This window comes from Diabrotica undecimpunctata, chromosome 3, assembly GCF_040954645.1.
Source record: "Diabrotica undecimpunctata isolate CICGRU chromosome 3, icDiaUnde3, whole genome shotgun sequence".
Classification (NCBI taxonomy): Eukaryota; Metazoa; Arthropoda; class Insecta; order Coleoptera; family Chrysomelidae; genus Diabrotica; species Diabrotica undecimpunctata.
In genome coordinates, this window is record NC_092805.1 from 133,999,392 (window position 1) to 134,013,791 (window position 14,400).

At 31.6% G+C, this 14,400-nt stretch overlaps 1 protein-coding gene across 1 annotated transcript in view; it reads right to left on the reverse strand.

The window, feature by feature from the left end:
* Positions 1-2,080: 2,080 nt before the first annotated feature.
* Positions 2,081-14,400, reverse strand: part of LOC140437433 (homeobox protein PKNOX2-like) — a 102,294-nt gene continuing 89,974 nt past the window's right edge. The window contains exon 9 of the mRNA XM_072526964.1: positions 2,081-14,205. The gene's annotated coding sequence lies outside the window, so the exon portion shown is untranslated. The remainder of the gene's footprint in view (positions 14,206-14,400) is intronic.

Genomic DNA, 14,400 nt, shown 5'->3' on the forward strand with positions numbered 1-14,400 from the left:
TTGAATCAAAACGAACGAATCAATCGCAATTTACAACACTAATTTTAACCTCTCGTTTATTGAGCTTTATCAAATTGTCGAGAGTTTTTTATCAATATTCTTATTTTCTTAGTCTGGATTTGCTCTTGATTGGTGATGTCTTTTGATGATTCCTTTTCATAGAGATTTAAAATTTACGGAAAACCTGTTTTTGTCGAAAAAAGAAAACAGGAAAAAAAGGAAACATACGGAAAAATTGAAATTTGTTATATACACGATAAACATGGTTACTGAATTTTTCGTTAATATAAATCAAAATTGCAATTTTTTTATAAATAATTTGAATCAAAACCTCCAGCTCCGGCTCTCTAGGATTAGTTCTCCCCGAACACTGCTTCCGGTTAATTTCATAGATTGTTGACACTTTTGACTTTTTGTTTATTTTAAAATTTAAAACACCAACCGGGCCCTAATCATTTCCCAAAAATTTGCTTTCATGACAAACAAAAATTGTAAAAGTTTTACGGATTGGCTAATTGTCATATATTCTTCTTTTAAATGCAAATAATTTTAAAATTTAATCAATGAAAAAGTTTAATATTTCATTTTGACATACGACAGTTTATCTTTTTTGGACATTTGGTACCTAACCATAAATTTGAATTGTTTTGTTTGAAGGTTAACCTCAGTGTAAGCTCTGTTGAAAAATCTAGATATTTTCATTTTAATAATAATTTAAATTCCTATAGTGTTTCCAACGTCTGGAGCTTGTTGTAAATCGTTACAAATAGCGCCATTGTAAGTTTTGTTTTTAAATTTTGTTAATTCTATTTGTAATAACTGTTGATGTGAGGTAATAATAAATATGTAATGTTTCTCTCTAAACCAGCAGTTGTATAATTATTTCCATGAAAAAGATTTTTACCTTTTAATATTTTTTTAGGAAAGAAAAGCCTTTCTTTCCATCCAGCAAGAAGATTCTTTTAAACGGCGTCCATTTCAAATAGTTTAGGAACCTTCTTGTGTTTTGTTGTCCAGGAAATCTTTGTAACCCCACCCAGTTCCTCTTTCATTACTTACTTACGACCCAGCTCTCCAACCAAACCAAGAGTGGCCGTTCGCAAAACGTTTCGGTTTGTTTGCTTACCCTATCTACAGCCTAAGAATTGCTCAGTCCCCACTTTCAACCCCCTATAAGTAATACCCAATGTGGTAGGCAAATTATACCGTTACACATTTAACGTTTTGTATTGCTTTCAATTATGTATTCTTAGTATGCCATATGCGAAATAAAAAATAAATTCTCCGATACCGACACGTTTCTTGGTAAAACTTATAGGGACATCTAATAAACCAAGAGCTGTAAACCAATAATTAAATGGTTTTGGATCAATAACGAGACGATATGTTACAATGCACAGGTAGTGCCATCTATTAACACCAAAAAGATTCAATATAGAATTGTAGTACTAGTACCAATACTTATTTTATTTTTCGTTGTGAAATAGGGAACATCATAATCGAAAGTATCAAGTAAATTTTCAGATATAAGGTGTTTCTTCGGCTTCCTGTTCCGATTTAGAATCATTTTATCTGATCTCACTATATGACCTAGTCTAAATTTTCGTCAAACTTACCCAACACTTTATATTGAACCATCTTTCCCCAAACTTTTGCGTCTTTGCGTACTAGAATTCTCAAAAATATAATATAAATAGACAAAATTTTGGCTGAAATGTGAAAATTTGTCATCTTGACTCGGTAAAGCGTCTTCACAATATTTTTCTTAATATTTTGAAATTAAAAACTATACTCTCTAATTGGAAAATAGCACTTATTCACCCACTGCATAAAAAAAGGAGATAAAAGTGATTTAAACAATTAGCCAGAGCCCATTTGAGATTAACAACTGGGGTACCAAGCAGGTTTTAGAACATCAAGGGGAAAAAATTTATAACATGAGGTCAGTATTTTTCTTTCTAGTAGTCTTCCCGATTAACGTCATTGTTTTATGGAGCTCACATATCTTAAAATTTGTCGACTTTTTGTAGTCCTTCCTTGAATAGGATTTTATATAAAGGGTTAAATTAAAAAAAACATCTTGAGTTTATCTTTGATTTAATCGATACAATCAAAATACACATAGCTTACTAACAAATATTGCAATAATAAAAAATACTCGCTTTATATTCACTGGTCGAAAAATAAAACTACTTCCGAACAACAGAACAATTCTAACAAAATATTCCAACAACAAATAAGAAACAAGACGAAAAAATCCTGGAAATAGTTTCTTTTCCAAACAATCTGACAGGCGAAAAACCTAGTTCTTTGTAATCCTAAAATTTTCATCCTAAAGGTAAGTTTCCTTAATCTAGTTAACTGAGTATTCAGCGTATACATATAGTCATAAGAAGCACCAATACCTAACATTTTCCGAAATTTAAGCCGTACGATAAACATTGCCACGTGAATTTTTATTTTAATTATATTTATCGTTTTTGTTAGATATTTTTACCACAACTATGCTATCACTAAGCAAACAATTATGACAAATTTTATTCTTTTCATAAGAAAGTACTATGAAAAAGTAGTCATGAAAAAGCGTGTGAAATACATGGAAATCACGTGATTATCTTTCTGACGGCATACTCACTGCAGAATGCCCACTCTGCTTGTCAAGATAAGTACGCGAATCTCGTTCGCGCAAATGGAATCAGCCATGTTTTAAACGGAACCAGTGCTATTCATTGAAATTTTATCTTTTGTGCAAAGAAAAATTAACCCGGTTTAATTTATTTACGGCAACCATAGACATAATATGCATTGTTTTATTTCGTACTTTTAGTTGAAGAATAGATTAAATTATTTAAAATTTACTACATTATTAATCTCTAAAAATTTAAATTACAGTTCTGTCGCAGCTTGTCACAAATGTCTCAATCCGTGACCTAAATGACTAATGAGGTCACGTGGTCGATAAATCCGGCTCATTAGATAGAGATGCAGGGACTACTTTGCGTCAGTTTTCTCTGTCACACTGGGAGAATGGGCTGGTATTGCAACGATCAGTCTATCTTGTATTATATGTCTATGATGACAAGTGATATTTTCTAACATTTAAATTGACATTTAATTATTTGATGTTTCCTAATTCTTACATTGAACTACGTTGACTCAAGTATTTTGATTTAATTTACATGTGAATGCTTAGTGAAAAGATCTAGTTAATAAACTATAGCTAATAATGCTGTAAAAATAGAAACTTTTCGTCGTGTGCTGTACTGACAAATTAGCATACCTTTATTGGAATTTCTTATTGAAAATTTAGTAACGCAAGAAGAAACAATTTGTACGCTAGTAAAATAACTTGAAAAAGTAAGTAAAAATATCTATCAATCACAACAAAAAGTAATTTTAACTCTCCCGTTAACGGTGGCAATATTTATCTACTGAAAATTTTGTTTCTACTGCTTCTTTTTCTTCTTATAATGACTTCGAGCAATCGTTAATAATTTATCACAGACCGACATAGCAACTAAAACTGTAACACTGAGTTCTGTTGTCCAAAAAATATTCAGTCGAATATCACTTATGATTTTTTCGCGATTTCGCGAAATTTCTCAAATGTTTAATCATTGTTCTCTAAGGAAGTTAATAGGTACAAATACTGATATGCTCGGTTAGATGATCCCAGTCCCAACTGTCTAGTAAATTTAGTAATTATTTTTTGCTGCGTTGCAAAAAAAATCTGGCTAAAAATGTAAATTTCAAAAACTAGTATTTTGAAACGATTTTTGTCTCTAACCAGTTAGTTGTAAGAGACGTTGTGCAGAACCACCCTCTCCCGAAATAGCCTTACTAAACTAATTTTACAAAACCCACTTCGTAACACGTTTTGGTTGGGTTTAGTTGTAAGATTTTACTACACTTTTTTGGATAATCCGCGATTTTTTTATATTCCAAGTGATTTTTTGTGAAAGAGAGACAGCTATGGATACGCCAGAGGAAGGTACGTACTCAATATTGATCCATCTTTTAAATTTTAATATCAAATAACAAATTGATAAATCAGCTTTTACTACTCACATTATTTTCGTTTTTATTTTATTTTGTGAAAACTTTGAAAACTGCCAGAAGATACTCGAATCTTTATTATGAAATAACTTGTATGCAGCATCTATGAGTAGAGGGTAATTAAAAACATTCGTTTATATTGAAAATTTTCCAAAAAAAATAGATTAATTTTGATTGAAGTTCTAGAAAAGCAAACATTTTAATGATGGTTTAAACTGTCCCTTTTACAAAAATCATTTAAAAAATGGTTCAATACTGAGTACTTTCCTTCCTGTGACATATCCATAACCGCTCCTTTCATAAAAATTACTTGAATTATAATAAAAAAAATACCTTACAATGAAAGAAGTCTGTATCTTTCCGACGATGAATGCGTCAAAATATCCCTGAGCTAAACGAATGGACTATAAAAATGTGTGAAGATACAGCATATACTTGGTAAAATATGTAATATTACAGTGTATAGGAATAGTAAGTGTAGTAATAAAGTGATCTGAGGACTCACGAGACGAAAGCTCGGAATATAGCATGATAAAGGCTCCAGAATGAGAGACAAATTTAACACAGGTGAATGCGAAAACTTAAGTGAATTTAACTGCTGTTTTTTGTTCTAGTGTTGATTACTAACTAATTCTTTCCCTCTTGAATTGAAGTGAAGAGGGTAGTCTCTCTTGTTTAGATTGCCTCGTTCCTCATTTCAATATAATCCATTCTGATTCCTTTTCTTAGAGTGAGATGGCTCATATTTACAGAGATTTAAGTTATGGCAGAATAGATATGATAATAAGACAAAAATTTAGAAAGAAAACCGATACAATATACCTTATGTTTTAATTTTCAAATATTTTTGATAAGTGAATCATTATTCGCACCTGTTATCACTACATATTATGTTATACCGAAATGACCAAACTTGAGCAATCATTTAAAGCCGTATTTTGGAAGTGGATTTAGAAATATATTGTCTTTATTAACAACTGATAAAAAGCAACAATTTCCTAATAAACTGTGCCTTTTTCTTATTGTTAAAGCACTACTAGATCAAATAAAATCTTGAGAACAATAGTTAAACAGTATGCTTTAGCTCCTGCCTTTTTTGGACAACTGGCAAACAGTAAGAAACTATTACGATAAAAAGACATTGGAATTCTCTCAAATAATTATAAAATATGGTACTGTATCATACACCCAATCGCAATACTTTCTTATTTTGCTCCGTTGATTAAAAATATGAATAACGCACTACAGCAAGTCGAAAAAACTTATATACATCGTTTTTTAAATATTACGTATACATTGGAGAAGGTAAAATGGTGAACACAGAAGTTTAATAATCACAAAGGATTGACAAATGTTTCTTCTATATAATTTGAAATATTCGACATTTGAACCTGTTTGTCATCTTTTATTATTCTTTTAATTTTCTACTTAATTTATTAAATTTTTTTTTAATTGCGTTCTTTAAAAAACAGAGACAAATGTATAGAAATCTTCTATTAGAAATTTTAATTTGAAATTTTCGAAAAAATGAAAATTCTTTATGTAAGTATAGTTTTGAAGATTGTGAATATCATGAACATCATATTCCAGCCTATGTCGCATGTAAATATAACCCGCCTGATTTTTATTGTTAGGGACATATGAATCTGGCACATCTGGTAATGAAACCTGGAACACCAAAAAGCGGCCAAATGACTGGGGTAAGGTCACTTTTATTCCTACATATAAGAAAGGTTCACCGACAGATTCCAATAATTACCGTGCAGCAGCATTAATATTTCCTCCTCAACATTATCAATGAAAGACTAAAAACAATATTCTTACCACAGATTTCCCAAGAACAGTGCGGATTCGTGCCAGGTAGTAGCACAAGAGAATATTAGCCAAATTATAGAAAAATTCCGGGAATTAAATCTTATCTAATGCTTAGGTAAATGAGTATGCCAGAACATCTAATCCTCCAAATAATATATAATATCCTTCCATTCAGATAGAAACAGAAACAGCCAAACAGATACAAGAAACATGGCAGTGTAGGAAGTGGTAAAACAATTTAATTATTTAGACTCCCTCATCACTGACGGCGGAGGGCGCAAAGACGAGATTCATCGACGCATCACAATGGCCAGATCAGCAACAGCCAAACTCACAAAAATATAGAACAACATTGCCATTACAAAAAATACAAAACTACTCCTTATTCAAGAATTAATATTTCCCATTGCCGCTTACGCTTCAGAAACATGGACCATCAAAAAATCAGATTCCCAAAAGTGTACAATGGCATTTGAAATGTAGGTTTACAGTAAAATGTTGCCCATACTATGGACCATACAACGGACAAATGATTGAATACTAGAAGAACTTATATCAATCAAAATATACTTCTGAGATATTTTTTGACAAAAGATATTTTTGACAAAAGAAGAAGAAGAGGAGTCAGACAGGGATATGTGCTTTCATCACAATTATTGAATGTGTACTCCCAACTAATATTTCAGGAGGCAGTATGAAAAAGAACTGAAGATGTAAGGATTGGAGGGAGCATTATTAATAAAATAAGACTTGCAGACGATACCGCAATCATGGCAGAAAATATAGACGATTTACAAATTCTTGTCGAAATCGTTAACAGAGAAAGCAAAAAGATGGGACTAACAATGAATATTATGAACCAAATACATGGTGAGCTCGAAAACCCCTGTCGACAACATACATCTGACATTGTAAACTGTTAGAGAGGGTCAACAAGTATAAATACCTCGGAGCAATTATAAATTCAAAGTTAGATCAAGATGAGAAGATAAAGGTCAGAAATGAAATAGCATTAACACAAGTCAGTGTTTACAAATAAGCAATTGAGTATGGCTATCAGATTGAGGTTCCTCGAATGTATTATGTATGGTCGCAAAAGCTATATGGGGTAAAAGCTGAGACTCTGAAAGCCCAATCCGTAAAAAAATAGAGACATTAAAAATGTGGCTATATAGGAGTATTTGTAAAATTCCTTGGACTGCAAAAGTCTCAAACGAAGAAGTATTAAGTCAAATTGGACATGCTGGAAACCTCATGAACAGAATTAAAATAAGAAAAACATCGTATCTAGGCCACATCGCCAACCTTTGTTAGAAGACGGCAAAATAAGAATAAGAACTAGAGGAAGAGAAGACATAGAACGAATGACAGCTGAAGATAACGTATCGGGCAAAATATCCAGAGGAAGATCTCCAGCAAGATGGTCGAACCAAATAAAGGACATGACTGGTTACTCATTCTCCCATGCAAAACAACACGCATAAGAAAGAAATAATTGGGCAGCAATAGTCAAAAGTATTATAAGACGCCACTACATCCCTACGAAGGAGAATAGATTAAGATGTTCTTACTTTATAGTTTATGTCTCCTAAGAATAAAAGTTATATATGATTAGGCTTATGAAACCATCGGTTTCGTAGTTAACATCCCAACCACACACATAGTTTATATACATTTATATAAACGTTTATACGTTTATATAAACTTTGGAGAAAGATATAAAATTTTATACGCGGCCAGAATAATATTTTTATAAATGCCCAAGAGTACTCTATCAAAAGAATAAGAAAAGACGTAAAAGCCGAAGGTGACTCGTAGAGTCTATAATTTAAGCGTTTCCAAGTTAATTTATTTATATTTTCATTTATTCTCGAAATAGAAGTATTACGTGACAAGTTTGCTTATTGTTTGTTATTTGAAATCCCCTGCTGGGATTATCTGAAATGATCCTGTTTAAACAAGAGTACTAATGTTATATCGGTACTCATGTGAAAACGCACAATTCAAATTTTACAAGAAAATGACACCAAAGGCGAAAAGATTAACAAAGATATAAAAACTCTTATGGAAATACGACGAAACCTAAGCGAGAAAGAAAAGGGAAATAAAGAAGAATATAAAAAACTAGATAAAAGAATATCAGCAGAAATTAGAAAAGATCAAAGAAGGCATATAATACTATGTCATTACTCAAACAGTGGAAGACAACAAAGGTTTAAAGACAATGAGAAGAGAACTTACTCAAAGTAAAAAGAAATATACAAGCTGATAGACAAAGATGGAAAGGAAACAGATAATTCTAAAAATAACTAGAGTTTTATAAAGACCTCTATACCAGCAAAATAGCACAAGACAATTTCCCAACACAAGTAGTACTCTCATAAATCAGGAATCTGAAGTAGTTTTACCCATTACTAGGTCAGAAGTAAGAATATCTTAAAAGAAAATTAAGAACCATCGCCTGGTGATGACAGGCTCGTTATTAAGGCAATACACCAGGAGGAGAAATATTACTAAAATCAGTAAGCGAACTGTTTAATAAATGCTTACCCGAGGGCACGATTCCATCAGAGCAGGATGTGACACAAACGATCATTTGAATATTATAAAAATATTAATTGGAAAATGCATCGAGTTTTGATTCTATAGAATTTGAAACGGTAGTGGAAGCACTAAAACAAAGGTGAATAGATTACAGGTATACGTCACTAATCAGAAATATTTATAAGAACTCTACAAAGAGGGCGACCCAACACCGAAAGGTACAAATGGGTCTACTGATTAAGTAAGTAAGTACAAACAAAGAATAACAAAATCAGCAGAGTAAGACCTGGTATACAGATGGCTCTAAAACTGGAGAGGGCGTGTGGACAGAAATATACTCCAAAAATCCAAGTTAGTGAAAGCTTTGCCCTGGGGAGGAATTGCATCGTGTTCCAAGCGGAGATTTTTTGCGATACGGCAAAGCGCAAGGGTAAATAATGAGAGAGCGCTTGAAAAAAAAAAGATCCATATATTGTCAGAGTCAAGTGACTGAAGGCACTGGTATATCGGACACTGAATCTAGATTCAGACGGGCCCAGGAAAGAAAATAAAATAAATAAGAGTCATGGCACATAATTATTTTTATTGCAAAAATCAGTCGTGAGATATTAATCTGTCAAAGGCATAGGCTTAAGTATAAAGACGCAGACAATTTGAAAAAATGAAGGTTATCCGTGCATCCTGTTACAATAGTTTTCTATATTTGCATATTTGCTGTAATTAAGTTGGCCTTGAGAGAGAGCAATGCATCTCTCTCTTTTTTACATTTCTACATATTTATAACGATTCTCCTTCGCGCCCATGTGAAATATTACCAACCACCTAACAAGTATAAAATGCCATTAAATATTCTAGTAATACCTTATAAATTTATATATTTTTTTATTGAGTAATAGTCTAAAAATGGGTACGAAAAGAACGGGAATAGATAACTAGTATTTAGTGAGGAAGAGATTAGGTATATTTTAAAAATATATTTAAATATTTATATACCTAAAAATAACAAAACATTTTGTGTTCACCATCGATTATTAATAAAGATGACAGAAATAGTCAAACATTACAGATCTACAATAACAAACTCCTAAATATATGAATTGGATGGAAATCTTTCGGTTTTTTCTCTTATACTATTTATTGTATAATTACGTATATTAGTTTCAAATAGTATACTCAAAGTATGTCCGAAAATGTTTTTTAAATTCTTTTATGAACAACTTCTTCCCGGACACGTATTTTTTTGCCTCATCTTATGTATTAATACTGAACAATATTTATTTTTCTGATTCGAATTGTAGAAAAGAAAAATAGGTAAGTGACAAAGTGACCTACAACAAGCCAGCTCAATTCTTAGCTCAATAATATAATAAAAAACGTTAAATACTGGTTTTTAACGTTTACATTTATCTACAATAAAATATTGTTGTTTGCTCATGTAGTTTGTATAGTTTTTTATTCATTGTAGTTTTTTACTCGATTTTAGAAACAGTATAATTAATAAAAAACGGCAAAATTCTTACTAAAATCAGTAGAGATTCTGGAACACATTATGACACTAGAGGCGAATTGAAGCACACTCAGACATTGTTGCTATAGGGGAGATGTACCAAAAATGAATGGATATGAAAGTTACAGATTTATTTTAATTAGTCTACAATTTATTTCAAAAATGGGGCAATGATAAACAAGTGCATAATGCAAATGAAGAAGTCATTCTCGTATGTTTAATGGAAAAGTCTAAAATCTTAAAACTCTCGAGCCTGTGGAGCAATTATTCAATGCTTAACCCATTTGTTCCCAGTGTACTCATTTGGGTACACTCCACAAACACAGAATTATTCTGCCTGTCTGTATTGGATACAATATTTTTTTAAATGATATTTGGTGGAATGAACAACAGAGAGTGTCCATCTAAATTTCCGGTTTCCGGGAAAATAAGTGTTTTTGTTGCGTGAAACATAATCTACAATTTTAGTTATATTTACATCTGTTTTATAATAGTGCATTACATTTTTATTAGTTCTTGTGTGCAATTTATGCATTGATTTGATAAATCTGTTGAAGTTTTCTGACAAATATTCTTACACTCCAGTTGATCACCCTTTTTATGCAACGGACATATTATTCCCTTCAGCCACTCTTCTGGTACCCATTCATTCTGCCATATAAGTACTATTAGTTTATGGATTGCTGCAAAAAGTTGATCAGCTCCTTTTTTATACATTTCCGAACAGATTTCATCGATTCCTGGGGCTTTACTGTCTTTGAGTTTTAGGATCGCATTTGACACTTCTTCTCTTGTTCGGTCTTCAGTGTGTAGTTGACGTTGTAGATTTTGTTGATTTCCTATGTTGTAATCTCCTTCAATATCGTTTATATTTAGATGTTCGCTGGCAACCTTTTCATCAAATAAAAATTTAGTTAAAATATGTGTCAAATTTTTAAACGTCAATATGTTCCCGTTGTACCCATATGGGTACATTTTCTCATGAGTCAAATTTCTTTTATGTAAATTTCATAAAAACCTATTTACTGGTTATATTGACATAACAAGCAAAAATATAGATTGAAATCAATATTATTTAGAACAAAAATATCATGGGAACAAATGGGTTAAGTCACAATTAACACTAAAAATAATGTAGATATAAGTCAATATCCCAAGTTATTGCTTTTCTTAATAGAGAATCCGTTGGCTACAAACCAAAAAAATCAAGAATATTAAATAACGAAGAAATAGATAACTTCTTATTAGCTGGAGATAATTATCTACTTAGTAACAAAGATAATATTATTAAATATAATTTCTCGTCTTCCTTTTGATTAATGTTTATGCACATTTTAGGTTGCATTGATCATTGGTTTGGCAGTCGCTTGCCGTGAAGAGTTTAATAAAATGAGTTTAAATGATATAGAAGATAAGATAACCATGTAAGTAATTAAAATTCTCAATTCCAAAACTAATAAGGAAAGAACCTTTGTCGCCATTGGAGAAAATAATATTTCCTTATACAGGAAATATTTGGTCATTACGTCCAGCAAAAACACCACCTCGTAGATTATTATTTGATATTACAAAAACGAAAAATGTACTACACAACCTATTGGTGTTCACACTTTTGGTAATATCGCCTGCAAAATTGATAAATTTCTTAAATTACCACATCCCAAAGACTGCACCGGTCACTGTTTGCTGAAAAAATTCAGCTTCTTTATAGCTGATGGTGGTGGAAGTATAACCAATTTGAAGAGAAACGGAGGTAGGAAATCAACCAGTGTAGCAGAGGGATATGTAGAAAATCCTTTAAAAAACAAAATTCACATAACATCACAGATTGAAAAGGGTAGTAGCAAAATTAATATCTCGAAAACTAGTACAAATACTGATACATCTAATAATACTAATTTCAATACTGCCACTTCTGTTAATATCGCTAATAATATTAATATTAGTAATTGTTATGATGGTGTAATTAATATTCATAAGTATTGTATTCATGAGAGCAATTATATATAATGTTTAAAAAACAATTAATAAGTAATCTATCCATTTAGATTCTTCTTAACATAATAAACGCCCGCAGAAAAAATATTGTACGTAACATGATCCCAAAGGATTTTTTCGAGATTCGCAGCATTCCAGGATTCGCCTTCGGCTCTTCTACTCGTCCCGTAAAATCACTTTCGGAATAAGTCAGGAGTTTTTCTGTATTTGCTCCAGTTTTTGTTGTACTCATCCCCAGACAGTAAACTAAATTGTCGATTTTTTTTAAATATAAAAGATCGATATTTTTATATCCGTCCATACATTTTATGGAAGGATTTTCTTTAGGTATAACTGCAGTTAAACCTAAAGAAAATCCGTCCGCATGCAGCCCAAACACTTTGGTTTTTGTTTAGAGATCGGTGAAACTGGTTTTTTTGCGGTCACTTTGTCACTAAAGGTACATTCAATAGTAAAGCATTTATAGACAAGGTAAAATCTTATTTGATAAATTACAATTATAATATATATAATACTGAAATGAGCATGAACTTCCAAGAATGCGTATACACGACGAACGCTTCGTTTACTTGCAAAACTACCGATATACAAGTGCTTTTACCTTTGCCGGTAAGCGAAGTGTCGTCTTTTTCTAAGGTTCTGAGGTATATATTACGTATACTGGTTTCATCAAAATAATACATAAACAAAACATATATATGATCTAAATCAGCCTTATGAACGTAGTTACATTCGTTTGACTTCACTTCTTACAAAAATAAAAAATACATTGTCATTTGTATGTCATAGGAATGTATAGAATGTGATGTATTTGTTACTATTGGTACTTGAAAATACCGTCGGTTGCGTAGAGCTAACTGGTGCTTGAATTTTGTTATGATTAAAGGCATAAATATTTACAGTCATTTGAAATATTGTGAGACTAAAAATTCTTATCATGCTTTACTTATAGCGAAATAAATAGTCGCCATTCAAGGTCAACATGTCAAATTAAAGTCTTCAATTAGGAGATATTTTGGGCACAACCTCAAATTTTGTTAGAGAGCGGTTCCAGAGATATTCGAAAAGTTTCTATTCTAGATATATTCTAAGAAAATATTATTTTCTTAGAATTGTAACTACTTGTAATCGTGGTAAAATATGATAAGGAAAACTTATGATGTTGCTAACACTGATGTTGAGGTTTTTGACTATAGTAAACTTTCCTTGTTCCTATTGTTGGGTGGAACTTCCTGAAGCCTCGTGGTGCACCACACATGGAATAAAAACTGCAGCAGCATAGCAGATACCATGCAAAACTCAATAGCAGCTTGAAACTACAACAGGTTTGATCCCAGACATCTCCACCAACTTGAAATCTACTCATTCAGCTACATTTTTTTAATTTGCAATAAATATGATTAGTTAATATCCTTTATCCTTCGACTAGAGTTAGTCGAAGCCGAAACAATTGGCTCCAACGTTAGTTGGAATTTAATTGTTACAATCTGCCAACATTTGGGTTGATATTGTGGAAGAGTATTTGAAAAAAGTGATAAATAACTTAATTTTCTGAAAAATGAACTGCCAGCGATTTTGAAAGGGGTACCTCTGGGAATTGAAAGGCGTATCATTCACGATGGTTCATGCATGATGGTTTTAGGTCTCAATTATCAAAATAATTATTAACAGTCTGGCATCCAAGCCTGATTTTATGCATAATATTTGCATTAAACGTAGACACGAGTGATGGTTAAATGGTTTTAAAATACAAAATACAGTATTGAAACCGTCATAGCTTTACGATATCTTAGTACAATGTCCAAAATTATTGATTCCCTAGAAAGATTTTCTTAAGTAATATTCATCCCTTTTGCTGCTATTAACCCTACTTTAATATTTTCAAGTTACCAATATTAATTCTAATATTAAAATTATTTATGTATTTGAATATTTATATTTGTTTTTATAGTTTACAAATATTTATCATAAGATTGAAATGAGCATTGCATAATGTACATGCTGCGTTACGAGCAACGCAACGGAATCAAGTGGAAAAAGGATCAACGATACACTATTATGTATTTTAATTCATAAAATAACACTGCTTTGGTTCAAGTCATAAACATCGTCTTATCAAGAATTCTGGACTAGTTTGCGATAAAAGAATTGAATAGATATACTGCTAGTATAAAATAGAAGCTCAAGCAATGCTCATCTCAATTTGAGAGTATGTGAGTAAGTGCATCTGCTGTAAAATGAACTCAAACGATTTCTAAAATATTCACCTCCGCCTACAAGCTTATCTGAAACAGAAAAATATCGATAAACAATAATTGCATTATTTTGATTTTAAGTTGGACTAGAATATAACAAAAATATAATTCACACAACGTACAAACTAAGCAAGCACATAATAAGTCAATCATGTTCACATATCTGTAATATAGGATCTAACCGTTTTGTAGTAGGATGTAGTGGTACAAATCTATAAAGGCAAG